Raw genomic sequence first — 17,591 nt, 5'->3', positions numbered from 1 at the left:
GATGCAAGTGAGACCTGCAGTTCATTAAATGTTGTTCTGGGTTCTTTTGTTACCTCTGGGATGAGTTGTCCATGCCCTTTTGGATTAATTTCTGTAGACAGGTCACTCCTGGGAAGGTTCACCAGTGTTCCATATTTTCTACATTTGTGAATAATAGCTCTCACTTTGGTCCGCTGGAGTCCCAAAGAGATCTTTTAGCTGCTTTATGTTGTCAGGCAGGATCTATTTAAATGATTTCTTGATTCTATAGCTCTTGCAGTAATCAGGACTGGTTGTGGTAAGTAGTGAAATTGGACACAGTCAACACTTTTTCACAAAGGGCTAGATTGGTTTTGCTAGTTTTTCCCCCCTTAATAAATAAAATTATCTTTCCCAGTGTTATTTTGTCTCACTTTTCCTGCAAAAATTGAACATTTTACACACACTGTCTATACCCTCTTTATCCTCAGCTGTTGCTTTGTGATGTGTGCAGCATGTGGTTTTGCATTGTCTTCTTGTCCCTTGAAAAAGATGTCTTCTTAAAGGCAGAATATGCTACTCTGAGAGCTCAGTGTACCTTTCTACATTAATGTTGCCATCACAGACAACCTCGTGCCTCTAGAGATCCTGGCTTCTGGACTCGTTGCTGATAACTGTCTGAATGCTCATTTTTCATCTTTGGTCCAGAGCTCACAGCACCTATTTCTTGCAAAAAGACCATAATACATGTTTCCATCATGTGGTGGTCCATCCCAGATGGTTTTAAAACCACAGACCTTTTAAAAAAAAAAACCAAAAAAAAAACAAATGTGATTCTGATTTATTCCAGTTTTTGGCATATTCATGTAGCTGGCCTATAAGACTTTGGCAGTTTATGGAAAAATGTGCTTGATAAAGGCACTGCATTCAAGTACAACAGTATATATGAGCTCTTTTGGATACTTTGCACGTTTGATGTTGTCCAGATACCCTGGCTGTGGATGTAAAGTGAGCTGCTATTACTAGTAAATGCCTCTCTTTTGAAGCAGGACTGGTCAACAGCTAAGATCTTCATCAGTTTAGGCAGCTGCAATATTGTTGCTGTGAATGAAAGTTAATAGAGAAGTTTCCCAAACACCACTTTACTGTGGCGGTGTGTTAACAGAGCGTAGAGGCAACATTAGTGCCTTATCAGTGACCTGTCAGTATCCTGTGTGTGTGTACGTGTGTGTGTGTGTTGTTGTGTGTGTGTGTGTGTGTGTGTGTGTTTGTGCACTGGTAGTCTTGCTGTGTTCCTCCTACACTGTCATTGTTTCCTGTGGTCATGTGCTGCTCAGTATCTGCATGCTGTGTTTGTGCAGCTGGAGAAAATTACATTTGCAAGATTCACAAGCTTCATCACCAGACACAGTGTGTGTGTGTGTTTGTGTGTTATGAAAAAATAGCTCAGTATTGTTGGACCTGATTCCCTCAATTTAGTCTCACATTTTACACAACTGCCTGAGGTCCAGAAACACATCCGACCCATATGTGCGAAGACCACCCTCTATCACACATGTTGTAGTGTTAGAGTTGTTTTTCCACCTTGCTGATCAGCTAATGGGGGTTCGTCTGTTCTCTGTGTTCAGTTCATTCACTCACTCTTTTCTGTGCTCTGTTCTCTGTTATATACAGCTATATGCATATTACTTTTTATTTTATTGGTTACAATTTATAATTGGCATGTGCCGATTTTATCCAGTGACTTCCAGGGATCAGAGCTGTATCAGATTTTGGCAAATTTAATCCAAATTTATATCCAAGTGTTTGTTTTAACCATGGTCTATTGCACACCATCTGTTTTCCAGCCAATATCACAGAGGAAACACTGAGGAGAGTTCTCAGAAGGTAAATAAAAGAGTTTACTTAGAGTCTGCATAGTGGAACTATTTTATAGTCTTTCTAAAACAATTTAAACCTTATTGTGGACATTTTTAGCTTTATCATTAGGAAAACCGTATTTTGCTTGGTATCAGGTGATATTTAGCATTATGGGACTAGGCAAAATAACCTGATCAAAACATTCCTAGTTTATATACTTTTTTTTTTATATACAATTTTATTTCACATTTTTTCCATTTTCTCCCAATTTACATGGCCAACTACCCAACCCAATTAGGACTCCCCCTATCACTAGTGATGCCTCCACACACCAGGAGGGTGAAGACTAAAACACGCTTCCTCTGAAACATGTGAAGCCAGCCTCCGCTTCTTTTCTAGCTGCTGCTGATGCAGCATTGCCGAGCAGACAGTGCGATTGGAGGAAAGCACAGCGGCTCGGTTCCGGTACATCAGCTCACAGACGCCCTGTGCTGCAGACATTACCCTAGGAGTGTGATTTGGGGAGAGAGCGCCATCTACCCACCCAGAGGGAGCAGGGCCAATTTTGCTCCCTCTGAGCCCCGACAGCTTGATGGCAAAGCTGCATGAGCAGGGGTTTGAACCTGCGACCTCCCGCTCATAGTGGCAGCGATTTAGACCGCTGGACCACTCGGCACCCCTTATATACTTATTTTATATACTTATTTTGTTCTCTATACCTTTCTATGGAGATTATACACACTATTTGGTGTCCATTTAGTCAAATAAAAACAATACTTTAAACTTATTTCTGGTCATTCAGTACATTCAGTACTTAAAAGTGTATATGAAGCATGATGATATGCATGTTTTTGTGCTGTATCACAGCTATCCTCTTTCGTTTGTGTTTTTCTGCAAATGCTGGACAGCTGGACGGTGCTTGTTATGAAGTTCATAAGCAGCAGTCTGTCTGAAGCACTTGGCGTACAGAGCGGACTGACCTCAGATGTAGAGCAAGATTCTGTGTTTAGGATAACAAGAATGAAAAATGACATCAGTCTGAGGTGATGAACCTTTGGTTTGGCACAGTACACTCCTTGTTTGAAGGCTCTGATCGTGGGGTTAACAACCTCACGGTCATGTAAATACCTGAGATTAAATCAGACCTGCAGCAGAGACAGACATCAGTAGAAGCGCAACAGTCATTACAGCATCAGAGCTGATTGGGAGAGAGATGTTTAAAATGAGATGTTTCAAATGAAAGTAACACACCTGTCCCCAGCCTTCTTGTTGCTATCTTACACCATGTGAACAGTCTGTTTTCATGCCATTAAAATAGCACTGGAGTATAGGAGTATATACCTACACTGATGAGAGCGGTGGTCTGGAAGTGACGTGTGTTCAGGTAAATATCTGACATGTTTCTATATTGGCGGTGGGAAATACATAAGTGCCACTGACTGATTAAAACCCTGACAACAATCACCAGTCAGCCATCCAATCTTAGCCATGCAAACCCCCCCCCCCCCCCCAGTAGACACACAAATAAACTTGATGCCGTGTGCAAATCCAATATTTACAGTATTCCTCAACAATAAACAGAATAAAGAATAAAATAACATTTCTGTTCCCTTAAATGAGCTGCTGACGTAACTTTACAGCTTGAACACACAGGTCAGTAAATTCTGCTGAGATGCACAAACCGCCACGCTGTTAAGATATTAATGTGCCAAAGTCAGAGTGCTCCTGGCTCTTAAAGGGAATGGCAACTGACACACTTATTGTTTTATTTCATGTTACGAACAAAACACACCAATGAATGATTAGGAAAATCAGTACACGCCTTTTGCGCATTTCAAGCCGCACAAGGTATATTTTTTGCATCCTCATGATAACAAAGGCACACTGACACGCCCTAAATCTGCACAATGCACAATTTAGATAGCTAAAATAGGGTCATATAAGTCCAGTAAAGAGTCCAGTTTAAAGAAGAAGGACACAATACAAAGCCACAGTCTGTGGCTTTACATATCCAACTGGATCTGATTTAAAAGCATACAGAACACAGTTCAATCTGAATCTAAATGTACTACAGACACAAATGCAAATTCATAGAAGTGTTGTGATTCACAATTTTGCGTGTATGCCAGCGGAGCAAGAGGAATGCTCTGTGACATTATTAAAGGCTGTAAAGCATGGTTTTGTGTTTATTCATCATGATTCACAGCATAAACCAAGCCCGCAACACAGACAGTGAAATATGTGCTGTATTAGCTTAACCAATTCACCCACGGTCATGAGCTACAGCCGTCTGTGGTGTTACTAAACTCAACAGAATAAACTGCCCCTCCAGTTCCCTGCTGATAATGCATACTAAACTATAATACAAAAACAATAATCTGGGTTTATTTTCTAATTAGGATAATCATGCTGATACATAAGTATGAATAGGGTTCTAGTAGCCATACATGGTTATTGGTATCTTTAACTTGAAGTGGAATCTTTTGAAGCTGAGAGAATATTTACTGGTAGTGATAATTTTTTACACTGAAGAGTGAGACTCTTTTCCTTTTTACTGAATTACACCACACCATGCAGGGAAGGCAGGCCTAAGATTCTCCACTGGGGAAATGCTACATTTTAATTAGCATATAGCAAGTAGCATAACAAAGCAATTATACCCTTTTAAAGACAACAAAATTGCAATTCATCATTCATCAAGACATAAACAAGCCAGATATTTACCTAAACACACCTTTCTGCGTAAATATATTTCTAAACTCTGACACTATTTTAACGACGCAGGCGCAAAGTGTGAAAATAGACGTTGGCGAGGTGTAAGATAGCAACATGCATTGTGTCGTTCAGTACAGTCTTTGTGTGTGTGAAGAGTGGTGGTGGTGCGGGGGTGGGGTTCAATTCAGTTCTGTGTGAGTGTGTTGGGTGTGTAGTGATGGGGGTGGTGGTTCAGCTCTGTCTCTGTGTGTTGAGGAGTCTGACTGCCTGGTGGAAGAAGCTGTTGCAGAGTCTGGTAGTGGAGGCCCGGATGCTCCTGTATCTTTTGCCAGACGGCATCAGAGTCCCTGTGAGGCGTGGGTGGGGTCGTCCACAATGCTGATGCCTGTTGATGGATGCAGCATGTAGTGTAGATCTCTGTGGTGGAGGGTGGAGAGACTCCGATTATCATCTCATCTGTCCTCACTATCTGCTGTAGGGTCTTGCGATCCGAGATCCGAGTAGGCAATGCCAAACTAGACGGTAATGCAGGTGCTCAAGATGCTTTCTACAGTGCCTCTGTAGAACATGGTAAGGATTGTAGGTGGGAGATGTGCTTTCCTCAGTCTCCGCAGGAAGTAGAGGCGCTGCTGGGCTTTCTTGGTTATGGTGCTGGTGTTGAGGGACCAGGTGAGGTTCTCTGCAATGTGAACACAGCAATGCTCCAGAATTTAGTAGAAAGCCTCCTCAGGTTAGTAGCGACAGGTACTCCAAAAAAGCAGAACAGACTCTTTGCTAATACCCCTGGTTTCATAAGAAACAATGAATAAGCAAATGTCCCAATACTATTGTCTGTAGGCCTACAGTGTTTATTCCTCATCCATCTGTCTCACATCCTCTTGCTAAATAAGGTAAAATGATTTTTTTCTCATATGCAAAATAAATTCTTACAGTATAATAACCATTTTGCCTATTTTGAAATCCATATTTAGCTTTTTATTTTGATAAATGTAACAAAATAAAAGCTTGTGAGAAATGCCTTTCCCATGTAGATCTGGCAGACTACCTCCCATCCGCTACAAGTCCGCTCATCTTTACGAAATGACCTGTTTGCATGTAGACCCTCAGAGGGTCTTATAAATATTGAAGTACTATTGTACTGTTTAATCTGAAGCAGGCGTGCCTTCCTGCAGGATGCAAGGTTGCGCTTGTGTTCTTGCCCAAAGGCCGACTGTGTATCAGTGCTATCATTTGACAGTAACAAGCTCGCATATTTCTCAAAGCAGACTCCCTTAGCGAGGTCTTATTGGAACAGGGAGGAATGTGCAGATGACCACTGGCTTCCATCAGCGTCCACAGTGAGCTCATTCTTCAGAGTGCAGAAGGACGATTGATTTAATGCAATTGGGGTTTGATGGTCACCATGCATGGTTCGGGTTTGATGCACCCAATGATCGACGAGACGCGAGCGGTGTTTATTCAGATCACAAACCTTTACGCTAGTCTGTTTTGAATAAGAGCATTTTATTTTTCTTCTATTTTTATAGCCTATATTTATTTTCAGAAAGGCACTGAACTGTTTTTAAGAAATTACAGAGACTAAACTTGGGGAATTTTGTGCTTTCCAGTCTGGTTCACTCATGCCAACTCTTCTGTAAAAGATCTGCAGATTTTTTAAGAGTGAACTGAGACAATAAAAGAGTCTGGACTGTCTAAATAAAATTACAGCTATATTGTGCAGATAAAATGTGCTTTGACAGAACTAGGGCTGCACGATATATAACTTTAGCATTGTTATTGCATGCACAATACATGCACAGGAGTCACATCACTGCACATGCAATGTCAAATAAAAATTGTAACAATTATTTTGCTGCTTCATACAAAAGTAAATTTCACTCTGTTTTCATTTTCTATGACATGTATACCAGATGCAGGTTGCATGTGCCTAGCATACTTTTTTTCGCTCCAATATTGGATAAACAGAGGGCATTATTAGTATCATAACATCTTGAATCTTTGACTTGGCTCTTTTGAAGCTTGTACTTTTTAATGTTGCAAATTTAGCAGGATCAGGATTAGGATTAGAAAGACAGTGATTATAAGTGGTGTAACAGTATATGTATAAACTAATCTGGACAGGATTAGTTTCTCAGAGGGATGTCTGTGAAAAATATTTTACACTTCTACTCTGATAAAACTCTTGCATCCGGACTGCAATTGAAAAACAGAAGGACCAGTAAGTTTTTTGGCTTCCTCGGTCACATGACATCACGTTCAGTAGCTCCTCCATTTCCACTCGCTGTTGTGTTTATGTGGATCTCCATGGAAACTCGTGCCCAAAGTGTTATTACTGTGTGTGGCAGTGGACAAATACAGGACTAAAATGACCAGACAGCCACGGGGTTCAGCAAAAAACAGTAGGTAACTCAGCCTGTAATTTTCTCAGAAGATATCTGAGAAAAACACATACATGGTCGTTCTGGGCGGGAATAAAATCACTGAGGACCCCCGCACAAATAAAAGAGAAAATTACCCAAGAACCCCCTAAGTAACTGTGGGCTTTATATGTGTTATATTAAAATGGGAAATAGGGGTGTGCCATATTGTATCGCACGCAATAATATCGCCAACATTTTTATACTCTGAAATATGGTGCCATATCACCCTCCCCTAATTATCACATCAGGGTGCTACTTTTTCACTGTTTTTAGCAAAAAGAAAAATTCACACTGTTCTCATTTCCTATTATATATTTACTAGAAACATATTATATCTGTCCAGTATCATTTATTTTACTTCAGTCCTGGATATATTGAGATATATAAAGTGTATCATTTTTAGTATCATGACATCCTGGATCATTGACTTCTGTTACAAATCTGATCAAATTCTTATATTTTTTAATATTTCAGTTAGGGGTGTGCCATATCATATTGTATGCAATAATAACATTTAATTTGAATTTTGTTGCAGTAGTGTATTCTTGATTATTTTTTTTTATTCAGGGTTTTGTCCTATCGCCAAGTGTATCGTTCTCACGAAAATACCATGAAATATTGTGATATTATTTTAGGGCCATATCTCCCACTCCTAATGGGCAATACATGATTTTCTTGCTTCTATTCCACTTAAGTTAATCACCTGACCTACCAGAGTCCTGGTAAGCATTTTTTTCTTTACTAAAGCTGAAATTTAGGACATAACCCTTGCTCTGAAACAGACAAAACTAAAAATGGCTTCATCAGTATACTGGCACAATGTGTTACCACAGACGCTGCCCAGGAAAAGATGGGCAATAACGAAGTAAATGTGACAGTTTTATTTGAGACTGTAGGCATTTGTCTAGTTACTTTTGGCCCCCTTCAATTTAGACTATGTATAATTTGGTTTACCAAATATAGACACAAATAGCTTCGAAATTGCAGCAAACATTCAGCACTTTAACCTCAGACACTGATTCATTTAAAAACCAGCAGGCTGAAGAATAGTGAAAACAGCTGTACTTGTGTGATTGTACAATTTCTTACAAGTTACATTCAAAGAGAACATTAAATTCTCTATGTGTCATTTGACAGAAAGGGGTATTTGGACAAGTTACAACACAGTGTTCTGCTGGATTATTATTACACATGATATCTTGTGTTCCTTCAGGGGGAACTGAAGTGATTTTAAACAGCAAGCAAAAGTTCATGCCAGGAGAATGACATCGTGAGTTTCAGTATTGCTACGTAAATATGGACCTTGTTGACAGTGTAAAAATTCACTGGAGGTGGAGCGTGGATAGGAAAAAACAATGTGGTTTCTGGTCAGGTTGGCCCAAATATCGTAGTTTGGTTGGGTCTGAGGTTGGCAAAGGACCTGAGTAAGAGTGTTCTAACAGCAGCCTCACATGCCAAGTGCCAATCAGCAGAAAAATATATATATATATTTTTTTCAGTTTTAAGAAGCTATTTAATTGGTTTACCAGCCTTGTACCTGCACTCATTGGTAATGTTCTATTGATAGATGAGGTTGAGGGAAGCTAATTTATTCTACAAATGTCTGGAGCCTAACAATTAGCCTTATCTTATTAATTCAAGATAAAATAGCTGATAGAGTTGCAGCCTACCTTCACTTTTCAAGCTTTTTTAATTAATTCAGATATTTTGTTTAGATCAGCTATGTCTGTCTTGACTGTTCTTATTAATAAATGTAAGAATTGCATTTTTGTTTACTTCGGCGCCTGATATATATATTTGATATATAGATTTGATAGTAAAATATTACATTACAACCAGAAAACCACATTGTTATTATTTTTCCATTACAAGAAAAAGGGTTAATGAAGGATCCTTTATGAAGCATTTATAAATAACATATAAAGGACTTTATTAAAGGTTATAAATTAAGTTATAAATACTTTAAAAACATTAATAAGCACTTATAACACATAGATAGAATGATCAACAGAGAAAATAAAAAAAACATACCTAATAAATTTATATAAAAGGTCAGTTTAGTCATTTAATAGGTTTTCATAGTTAAATTAATAAAGTTATTAATAGAAATGTTAATGCTGACTGATGGAAAAGACAAAAGAAGTAAGATAATCGTCTAGTAAGATCTGAGGTTTAACAGTATAAATAAATGCGGAATCACTATTTGGTGTTGTAACTGCTTATTTATGGTTTATAACCTAATTAATAATCATTAATAAATACCTAACTAGGCTGTAAATGCATTATAAAGGAGCCTTATTTTAAAGTGGTACCTGAAAGGGTTAATGTTGTGTGTTTCAACATTTATTTGCATACAATATGTTATACAGACCAAAACATTTTCTTTTTGTCTTTCATTTGTATTAAGACATACAGGGGTTGGACAATGAAACTGAAACACCTGTCATTTTAGTGTGGGAGGTTTCATGGATAAATTGGAGCAGCCTGGTGGCCAATCTTCATTAATTTCACATTATTGCACCAGTAAGAGCAGAGTGTGAAGATTCAATTAGCAGAGTAAGAGCACAATTTTGCTCAAAATATTGCAATGCACACAACATTATGGGTGACATACCAGAGTTCAAAAGAGAACAAATTGTCGGTGCACGTCTTGCTGGAGCATCTGTGACCAAGACAGCAAGTCTTTGTGATGCATCAAGAGCCACGGTCTCCATGGTAATGTCAGCATACCACCAAGAAGGACAAACCACATCCAACAGGATTAACTGTGGACGGATTGTCTCTAAAAAAACATAAAACCACGGCTGCCCAAATCACGGCAGAATTCAAAGTGCACCTCAACTCTCCTGTTTCCACCAGAACTGTCTGTCGAGACAATAAATTATTGTGGTCTAAAACCAGGTGTTTCAGTTTCACTGTCCAACCCCTGTATATTTTATATAAGACACCTTTTTTACTATTGCAACTATATAGTATATGCAATCAAAACCCTGTTCTCCAACAGAGTCTACATACACACACAGCACACAGTCTTCTAGCAGTACCTCTCGTTCTCGTGCTATGGTGATCCAGAACACATTCACTTTATAACAACAGCCAGGCTGTAACCACACCACAGGGTGAATGGGTTTAACCATAGTATTATTGTAGCAAAAGTGGTCAGCCTTTACAGCTGTGTGTAATTTTGGCTCTTTGATTCTGATGGAGTTTTTGATTAATACAAAAATAAGGCTTGTTAGGGTTAAAGAGATGAGCCAAGCGTTGGACGAGGCCATAAATTTCACTGTCTGCTGACAGTAGAGAGAGTGCTGAGGAAACTTGGAGATAAAGGACATTTGGGTGCGTTCAGTCTATGCAAGCAGAGCCTATAGCTCATTGAGAAACTAATAGGCCATAGAAAAGCTCTCTAAAAAGTCTCCTCAAGTACACATCAGAGGATGAGTCAAAGAGAAAAACAGAGTGACGGGGAGAGAGAGAGAAATGGAGAGAGAGACGGAGGAGGAAGAAAAGGAAGAGTGAGCCACATCAAACATCCAGCTGTATTTACACTATCCATTGAGTGTTTGGCAGACAGTCACGTTCCTTGCATGCATGCTGTATTCTGTCCTCCTTTATGTTTGGGGTTCTACACTTTTAATCGGAGTTACTGAGCAATAATGAGGGTTTTTTTGTGGGGTTTTTTTTCCAGCTCTGTGAACAACATCCTCCCTGACCTCTTAACTTCCCACCGTAGCGGGTCAGCCAAAGCGAGATGCATGAACGAGCACTCCACACATGCTGGACCTGCTGGCCCCGAGCAGTAGAAGTGAATTGGCTTTGACTGAGTGCGTGTGTTGAAAACCGCCGAGGCTTAGTTCTAAATCTGTTTTTGCTCGAAGGCTATACTTTTCATATTGACAACGATGTAAATATATACTCATAAATCAATGTAGAGTTTCATAACCCTGATCCATGGATCAAAGGCAGTATGGCTTACGGGATAATATTGAAAAATAAAATGGTTTAAGAAAATGTTTCATACTCCAAAGCTTATGTGTCGATTAGGGAAGCATTCGATATATGATGAAATGGAGGAGATTGTTGATAGGGCTAAATAGCTGAAGTCGAAAAACTAAGGTTACATTCACATTACCAGGCTAAATAACTAAAATATATATTTTTTTGCCTTGAAGTTGATATATTTTACCTCTTATTATAGAAGTTAGAATAGGCATATGGAACAAATGTTCGTGAAGTTCTTTGCACAAAATCACTTTCACACAAGGAGATCTCACCAGTTCTATTCTTCAAGTCAAGAGTCAAGAGGCATTTATTGTCATTACATCTGAGTACAGGTACACAGTGTAGTGAAATTCCATTCCTCCGGAACCATAGTGCAACATGGGACAACAAACAATAGACAACATAAAGTGCAAGAGTGACGATAGTGCAACATAAACAGGGTTTCCCCCAGGATTTCCTTGAAGGTGCGGTGGCAGGACCCCCCGGTTGGGAACCGATAATTTATATCACGTTAATGATATCACGATATAACACAATTACACATGTTTCCAGTTATTTTCTTTATTTCCAACTGTCACTGAAAAATGCCCACTTAAAACAAAAAGTTGCAAAAAGTAGGTTTCTTTAAAATAAATCCTTATTGTTCTTTTTTCAGATACGGTAAACGTAAAAGTGTGCAACACAAAATGTTAAATTATACATATCAATATCTTTAATCTTTAATTTAATTACAATAAAATGTTTACTGGACCGTGAAAACAAATGCATCACAGAGCTGTTCTAGGGTGCCTCTATTCTAGGGCCCTACATCCTTGCTTTATGACAGCTCCAGAAACAGAAACATAGCGTGATTTTCACTCCACCAGGTGAGTGAGCCTGAGTGGACACCTGCGTAAGTTGAAGCTGTTTAATCACTGTTTAATTCATCTCTCTCTCGCGCGTGCGCATTATGTTTCAGTCTCTCTCTCTCTCTCTCTCTCTCTCTCTCTCGCATTATGTTTCAGTCTCTCTCTCTCGCTATTTACAGGCGCGCTCTCGCTCTCTCTCTCTCTCTCGCGTTATGTTTCAGTCTCTCTCTCTCTCGCTGTGTCCTATACTCACACTCTCTCTCGCGCGCGCGCGTTATGTTGGCACTGCATGACTAACTACCGATTTCCACCCCCGAAGTTCAACACATGGCTGACGGAATTATTCCCCCCTAAATTTAGCTCCGGCAAATTTAAGACATTTTGGTTGAAATTTTAAGACAAAATAAGACTTTTCAAGGCCTTATTTGACAAAAATGAAATTTAATACCATTTAAGACTTTTTAAGGACCCGCGGCCACCCTGCTACATGTGCAGGACTGGAACACAGCTGTGCGTTTAGGAATTACGGCTAGAGAAGCCCTCACCTGTAGCCTCCCGAAATAGATGCAACATGCGAAACCAGCCGTGTTGTGTAGGCTACGTCTACAACATATTACCGATATAACCCTTGAACAATGTTCAACAACTTGTTCACAAATATAAAAAAACATCATTTCAGCGCCACATACCTCGGATTCAGTTGTCCAGTTTGACAGCCGGTGTCCTGTCGAGATGATCAAATTCCAGTGTCAGAAACGAGAGAGGGCGGGGCAACGCTGATCAAGCGCGGGAAAAACGCCGGGCTCCGAATTTTCACGAAGGGTGGCGGGGAAGAACGAAGGCGTGGCGGACCGCCGCACTGAAATGAACGTGGCGGAAACCCTGATAAAACTTTAACACTACAATAAATACAAAAGACAAGACAATTTAAAAGACAGGACAGTGCAGTACCGATACGGTATGATAAAGTGTATAGTGAGGATAAGGTGCAGAGATATGTAACATACTGTAACATATAGAACATATATAATCACAGAAGTTACTGCAGCAAATATTGCTAAAAGGAATAGAGACATTTCAGTCTCTGTGTACTGAGTGTGTGTGTGTGTGTGTGTGTGTGGTGGGAGGGGTGGGGTTCAGCTCTGTTTCTGTGTGTTGAGAAGTCTGACTGTCTGCCGGAAGAAGCTGTTGCAGATTCTGGTAGTGGAGGCTCGGATGCTCCTGTATCTTCTTCCGGATGGCATCAGAGCAAAGAGTCCGTGTGAGGGATGGGTGGGGTCAATGCTGGTGGCTTTGTGGATGCACGGTGTGGTGTAGATGTCGATGATGGATGGGAGAGAGACTCCGATGATCTTCTCAGCTGTCCTCACTATCTTGCCAGTTTCAGTCCAGTTTTAGAATGAGCCATTTAAGAGCTCTGTCACTTTTATGCAAATAGCTGTTGCTGTCCACACCACAATAACAACATCACAATGAGGGAGCCATCCAAGTGGTTCATATAAGCAGCAATGGCATAGTTACTTTGATTATTGATTAAAAAGTAACGTAGGTACTTTATGGATTACTTGATTTTAGTAACTGAATTACTTTTAAATCACTTTAGTTACTGAACAACCAACCTTAATACTGTCATCTTCAGCTGATACAAACATAGTGGGAGTGGGAGTGTGTGTGTGAGGTGGAGAGAAAGGGAGGCTTGCTGTGTGTGTGAGGTGGAAAGAGAGAGAGAGAGAGAAAGAGAGAGGCTCGCTGTGTGCGTGTGTGTGTGTGTGAGGTAGAGAGACAGGGAGGGGGACTCGCTGTGTGAGTGTGTGTGTGTAAGTGTGTGTGTGAGTTGCGGCCAACAGTTCCAGCAATAAAACTATGACTGTAAACGTCTTTCTCGTTCATTTTTTCAATGTGTCCAGCTGGACACTACAATATCTTTTTTACTAAGTAAAATTACAAAAAAGTAACACACAGGTATTTTGATAATTAACCCTCTCAGACCCTGCATCCATTACAAAGGACATCATGTGTTTTCTTTCTTTTTTATTTTTTTGTTGCACATAACACAGAATAGACCATGAAGCAGCCAATGAACAAGTGTATAAACCAATGACACAGTAACTTGTCCCTGCCCACAACAAAAACACAGGAAAAACAGTAGCACTAGAGTTATTGAGGCAAAGTAACAGTTAATTTTGACTAATTTTATGTGATTTAGAACACTTTTTAGTTATGTTTTTGCTGTTCATGGATCTAACCTATTACACACTGGCTTTCAATGCAATGGAAAAAAAAACTTAAATATTTTAGTTAATTGGACTTATTTGCTACATAGAGTTTATATTAGAATATTCAAGTCTTCTTTTCTGTGCATTAGAGACAGAAAACAGCATTCTTACATTTTTTTCATCACTGGAGATAATTCGGGTCTGAAAGGGTTAACCTTAATCTTGTTACTGGAATGGAAATAGTAACACGTTAGATTACTTGTTACTGAAAAAAAGGATCAGATTACTGAATGCATATAAGCGTATGATTCTTGACACCCATTGACACCCAGCGTTTATAGGGCCAGTCAAGTGTGAATATGTACCCTTTAATTCTGACACAAAACACAACTGTTTTTTTTTTGTTTTTTTTTTGCAGGGCTCTGTAAACATATCAAATAATTTTAATTACTTTCACATATACAGTATATGTGGTCGTACATTAGATACATATACAATTTGTGGGCATGTAACATGAATGGTCTAATCCAATTTTATGCATCTTTTTGCCTATATATAGAGCTGTCCTCATAATTACAATGAAGGAGAAGTACATTAAGGTATTTATTGAATTTTTTTTTTATAATTTTATTTCAAATTTTTCCCATTTTTCTCCCCAATTTACACGGCCAATTACCCAACCCACTCATTAGGACTCCCCCTATCACTAGTAATGCCACAACACACCAGGAGGGTGAAGACTAGCACATGCTTCCTCTGATACATGTGAAGCCAGCCACTGCTTCTTTTCGAGCTGCTGCTGATGCAGCATTGCCGAGTAGCATCACAGCGCGCTTGGAGGAAAGCACAGCGGCTCGGTTCCGGTACATCAGCTCACAGACGCCCTTTGCTGCAGACATTACCCTAGGAGTGTGATTTGGGGAGAGAGCGCCATCTACCCACCCAGAGGGAGCAGGGCCAATTTTGCTCCCTCTGACGCCGGCAGCTTGATGGCAAAGCTGCATGAGCTGGGGTTCGAACCTGCGACCTCCTGCTCATAGTGGCAGCGCCTTAGACCGCTGGACCACTCGGCGCCACATTTATTGTATTATTATTATTTTATTATATAGGACATTTTACCATCACTACCATTTAAAAATAAATATCTTTTGTTGTTGTTAATTAACTTTTTCTATAAAACATCTTTAGAACTTTTTTTTTTAGCTTTTATACATGTTGGAAAAAAGAAGGTAAACTGCAAATCGAATTTTGCAATTTGCTCAGGATTTATTTTCTTTGTGGTCGAGGTAAAGGTAAAGATAAATCTAGGTAAAGTCAGCTTAAAAAGGTCTCCCATATACTGAGAACTAAAGGCTCAGGTCTCTAGAGGTAGGAGAGGAATTTAAATGTGTTCATGTTAACTTAGACATTTTTCTACCTTCTGACCCTTTTAAGGCGCATTTATACTCCCTGAACAAATGAAAATGAACACATCTGTGGTCGTGTTTTGCTTGAACTATTGGCCCCACAGCCCCCATGAGTTCCAGTGGTGCTGTTCCATTCCATTTGTGCCTGTAATCTTTTATAAAACATGCACAAATATAGGCAACGTGAATGCAGCCCTGTTCCATTTGTATTTATATTTAATTTTTTACATAAATGAGTCTTACCTTGGAAAACAGTTGTAAAATGTGTTGCTCGTCATGGTATATTTGTTATTTTTATATTTGGCATTTCAGAATTGTGTTCTTCTGCTGTATAGAAAAATACAGAGATTCTTACCAAATATGCCCAGAATTCACTGTTCCAACATTTTGTATAAATAATAATGCACTTTCCATCCAATATTGGAGTGAAATAAGTGATAGTTTATGGAAAATCAGAACAATAAAAAAAAAATAATTTTGCAACAAGCAGCAAAAGAGTTGCATAAAAATTTTATTTCATCTTTCATCTTGATGTGTACATTGTGATAACAGTGCTGAAACAATATATTGTGCAGCCCTGTTTGATCGCAAAATTCCCTTCAATTTACAGAAAAAAAATAAAATCATTGAAAACTTACTTTATTTCAGTAAATCAGTTAAAAATGTGAAACAAACATACTGTATTATATAGTTTTGCACCACATTTAGTTCTGACCCTGCAATGTGATTGGCTGAGAAGTGTTTTATGAATGACATTATCAACTGGTAATGTACTGTGATCGAAGCTGTCCACGTATTACTCCGCCACATACAGGTAACCTAGCAACGATGCAGCGCCTACAAGCCAAACAGTGCAGCTACAAACAGGCCTGTGGCCGCATTCCTATGACTGCAGCACAGCAGTGCCAATATTACACGTTATAGCACAAACCACAAGTGTATTATTGCTTAAGTATTACACACAGAGTGATCTGTTTTAAGTGTTTGTTTCTTTTATTGTTGATAATTATGACTTACAGCCAATAAAAACCCAAAAGTCTGTTGCTTCAGAAAATTATAATATTTTAAAAGACCAATTGGTACTTTTGGCAGTGTGGGCAGTGTGCCAAGTCCTGCTGGAAAATGAAATCCACATCTCCATAAAGCTCGTCAGCAGAGGAAAGCATGAAGTTCTACAAGATTTTACAGGAAAACACTGCACTGATTTTGTACTTGATAAAACACAGTGGATCAACACCAGCAGATGACATGTCTCTCTAAACCATCACTGATTGTAGAAACTTCACACTAGACCTCAAGCAGTTTGGACTGTGTGTCTCTCCACTCTTCCTCCAGACTCTGGTGTTTTGATTTCCAAATGAAATGCAAAATTTACTGATGATCAGTGATGGTTTGAAGAGCCATGTCATCTGCTGATGTTGATCCACTGTGTTATATTAAGTCTAAAGTCAGTGCAGTGTTTTCCCAGAAAATCTTACAGCACTTCATGCTTCCCTCTGCTAATAACTTTTATGGAAATGCGGATTTCATTTTCCAGCAGGACTTGGCACACTGCCCCACACTGCCAAAAGTATCAATTGGTCTGATTTCATCAACAATAAACATAAACATTTAATCTAGATTTCTATGTGTGTAATACATCTATATAATATATGTGAGTTTCACATTTCAAGTGAAGTGAAATAAAGTCAATTTTCAATCATATATATTTTTTGAGATGCACTAGTAAGTTTTAAGTCTCTGAGGGTCAAGTACTTTAACATTGTACAGGTTCAGATAGCATTATGAGGTGCACATGAGTCTGGAATTCCAGAACTGTAATGCACATATATGGTGTTAAAGTGTGAGCATATGTGCATCACAAGGCTTTGAGACCAGATCATAAGAAGGGCCAACATAAGAGAAATTCTAGTGAGGCATCCATGTGCTCATCTCTCTGGTTGATTGGGTTGTTTGTATCTGTCGGTCATGAGATAATGTTTTTCTTTTCATGGGGTTGCATTGCGTTGGATCTTTTGGTTTTTAGTCACTCATGTGGAATGTTAGTTGTTTCCAAATTTAAAAATAGGCTTTGGCTTTATTCTCAGCTGGAGAGGTCTCTGATAAGATGAATATGATGTCAGTTACCTTATCTGTTATGAAACCTGCAGGCCTGGTGTTCCTTTT

At 39.1% G+C, this 17,591-nt stretch overlaps 1 protein-coding gene across 1 annotated transcript in view; it reads left to right on the top strand.

Moving 5' to 3' along the window:
- The window catches only part of mylka (myosin, light chain kinase a), a 103,480-nt gene that overhangs the window by 4,058 nt on the left and 81,831 nt on the right, over positions 1-17,591 (top strand). The window lies entirely within an intron of this gene.

The sequence above is a fragment of the Astyanax mexicanus genome, chromosome 11 (genome assembly GCF_023375975.1).
Source record: "Astyanax mexicanus isolate ESR-SI-001 chromosome 11, AstMex3_surface, whole genome shotgun sequence".
Taxonomy (NCBI): domain Eukaryota; kingdom Metazoa; phylum Chordata; class Actinopteri; order Characiformes; family Acestrorhamphidae; genus Astyanax; species Astyanax mexicanus.
The sequence above is the reverse complement of the archived record's forward strand: the minus strand, read 5'-3'. Positions and strand labels throughout refer to the sequence as shown.